Below are 3,325 nucleotides of genomic sequence, written 5' to 3' on the forward strand. Positions count from 1 at the left end.
AAGTTATTATTAGAGTTTTGGAAAGATTTTGCAAAAAAAAATGTCATGATTTTCGTTTGAAGACGGTTGGAATTGCCTATAGCAAATGAGTTTTGGTGATGGTGGGGTTTGTGGCTTAGGCATTATAACTTATTCTTAAGGCGTGTCTCTTAGGGGTTAGGGTGTATGGCATATGGCCTATGGATTAAGGCTCATGGTTTGGGGCTTATGTCTTATGGATTGTGGCTTTAGGCGTATGGCATATAACTTATTGTTTAAGGCTTAAGGTGTACGACTTAGGGATTATGTTGTAGGAGTTACGGATTTTGGCTAATGGTTTATGGTTTATGGATTACTAGATATTTCTTAAGGCACCTTGCTTAAGGCATAAGGTGTAGGGATTATGCTTATAGCCTAGGGTTTAGAGTTTATGGATTATAGATTATGGCTTATGGCTAAATTCTTAGTCTTACAACTTAAATCTTATGATGTATGGTATATTGCTCATGGCTTATAGCTTATGGTTAAAGGTGGTATGGCTTAGGGCTTAAGGCTTATAGTTTATGTGTTAGGGCTAAGGGCTTAGGGATTATTGTTTAAGGCTTAGGGATTATGGTTTGTGACTCAAGGCTTAGGGCTAAGGGCTTAGGGATTATGGTTTGTGACTCAAGGCTTAGGGCTAAGGGCTTAGGGATTATGGTTTGTGACTCAAGGCTTAGGGCTAAGGGCTTAGGGATTATGCTTTAGGGCTTAGGGATTATGGTTTGTGACCCAAGGCTTTGGGCTTGGTGGTGGTGAAAAATTCGTGTCATGTATAAATTGTCATCCCGATACACATATAATAATAATAATAATAATAATAATAATAATAATAATAATGATAATAATAATAATAATAATAATAATAATAATAGTAATAGGAAATTAATGTGAGTTCGAACCCTGCCAACAACAATTTTTATTTTGTACACCCTCATGAAACACGAAATCAGTTTTTGTGTGGATCCCATGGAAAATTACAATCTCCCTCCAATATTATATACCTCACGAAAATTTTTAATCTCCCCCCACGAGACCCCTATTTCACGAAAATTCTCTTTGTTGGAGTCGACGACTGCTCTCAAACACTATGCCCTAATTCCTCTTATGACTGAAGTTGACGAGAACCCCCATCTTCAAGCGTGCGCCTCCGACGTCAATCCTAAAGACCTTCGGCCACCTCCTGTGCTGCGTTCGTCACCATCTTCGGCTTTCCTATCTTTGACTGTCGCACGCAAAGGTATGTTTAAAATCTGAAATCGTTTTTTTTACGGTTGGAGTCGAAGACCGCTCTCAAACACTATGCCCTAATAGGTAAACTCGCTCCGCATCTACTCCACATCACAACACACCCCTGACCTTCCATCTTCGGTGCACTTGTTTGTCCCCATCTCCGGTTGTCGTTGATGACGTTGATAACGATTTCGGGGTTATGGAGGCTGGGAAAACATGAAGTAACAGCCCGATCATTCTGATTTTCAGCTTGTGGACACAATATGTGAAGGTAATTTTTGTAAGTATTGCTTGTTTCCCAATTTGCACAAATAGAAACTGCATCAGTAAGTATTGCTTGTTTTTAATTTGCACAAATGTTTAACATATTATGATATAGTTCTCTCTTTTATTTGTTGCTTTAGTTTTTAGAAGTTACACACCATTCAGTTGATTACTCTTATATGCACCGGCTGTTGATCAACGATGACTAATCATCTTACGAAGAATGATGCTGCTGGTCATAAACCTGCTACTCATTCTAGCCTATTTAATTCACATCATGTAATCCACATTTCTGAATAAAATTGTATTTTTTTTTTTTTTGTGAAACTTTATGTATAAGCTAGATAAACTGTGGCAAAACATTGTTCCACGCTGTAGAAGCAAGAAGAAGCAGGGCCAGGGAGTAGAAGCTTGTAGTTCCTGAGAATTATTATATGCTAACAATAATAGATGAGATACACAAAGCTCAAAAAAGAGCACAGATCTTTGCAGAGCAAGACATTATGGTGGAGAAAACAAAAGAACAAAGAAACACACTCGAGTCTTTTATCTATGACACGTAGCAAGGTAAATTTTTACAGTTGATTTAGTAATTCATTAAAGTTATTTGTGTTGCTTAACTTTTGGCTATATATATTGCTTACAATCTGATAGAATATTTGTACTTTATCTTTTTAGTTCCTATTGGAACATTGCAACAGATTCAGAGGTAGAGATCATCTCTAAAAATCTGCAAAAAAACCGAAGAGTGGCTATATGAAGATGGTGATGATGAATGTGAACAAGTTTATATCGGAAAGCTTGAACATCTTGAAAAGGTGTTAAAAGTATATGAAAATTTTAAACAAATATTTTCCTTCCGAAATAGCTTGCTTACATCTAATTATGTATTCCTGTGTAGTTTTTTTTAAGTTATGATGCAGATTGGAGCAGTTGTGGTTGGACATGATACAAATGTAAACTATGAAAAAATACAGTAAGAAGGAGAAAAGATTATTATATGCGGAAAGTTGATTCTTGTTGATCTTGATGGATCTAAAAATATTTATAGGTCTGGTGTTAGGGAGGTAAATAAATTTAAATTGCAAATGATATATCATATATTACATATATACACATTTACATAGTGGAAATTTAGATGTGTCCTGAAGGTTATCCCTGTCTTTTTTTGTAGGGTAGAGCAAAGGAAGCTAGAGAGTAAACAAGAGCTTGCTTACACTTGGCAGAGTCATAAATACATTAGTTGAGCACTCATGACATATACTTTATAGGTATTATTAATATTATTATTCTATTGGCTATTATATACTAGACAATTAAAGAAATGTAAATTAACTATATTAATGTCTTTTTATTTTTATTTTACAGGGATACTATATTAAGGTCTTTTTATTTTTATTTTACAAGGATAGTAAATTAATCAGAAAAGGAAACCAACTTACATATCATCTGATACCCTTCTCAAGAAGATAAGGAGTACATATCATCTGATACCCTTCTCAAGAAAACAATGAGCAATACCAATAAGATGAATGCCTAGTTATGTCTAGGTTTTGGTTTATGATGTGTTTGCTTTTTTTACCATAATTTAAATACTTGCAATTAGTACAATATTCTTTTTTTTTGTATTTTAATTAGGAATTTAATGTATGGATTTGGATTTCAATTATTACTAATTTCAAATTATGAATTTTGATATTGTTTCATATTGTTGGGTTTGGTTATTTTAATTTAAATTATTTTGATGTGTCTACAATGTAGAAAAAGTAACAATAAAAATTGAATTATTGTGGCTTTAATATAATTTTGG

The 3,325-nt window shown here is 33.9% G+C and overlaps 1 long non-coding RNA gene across 1 annotated transcript; it reads left to right on the top strand.

The window, feature by feature from the left end:
* Positions 1 to 1,062: 1,062 nt before the first annotated feature.
* On the top strand, positions 1,063 to 3,071 carry LOC145162731 (uncharacterized). The gene is made up of 8 exons (XR_013739283.1): positions 1,063 to 1,258; positions 1,333 to 1,522; positions 1,656 to 1,794; positions 1,894 to 2,082; positions 2,194 to 2,333; positions 2,417 to 2,582; positions 2,690 to 2,786; positions 2,884 to 3,071. It is a non-coding gene; the product is annotated as an uncharacterized LOC145162731 (long non-coding RNA).
* Positions 3,072 to 3,325: the final 254 nt, after the last annotated feature.

This window comes from Lactuca virosa, chromosome 3 (genome assembly GCF_052849685.1).
Source record: "Lactuca virosa cultivar CGN04683 chromosome 3, Lactuca_virosa_CGN04683_v6, whole genome shotgun sequence".
Lineage (NCBI taxonomy): Eukaryota > Viridiplantae > Streptophyta > Magnoliopsida > Asterales > Asteraceae > Lactuca > Lactuca virosa.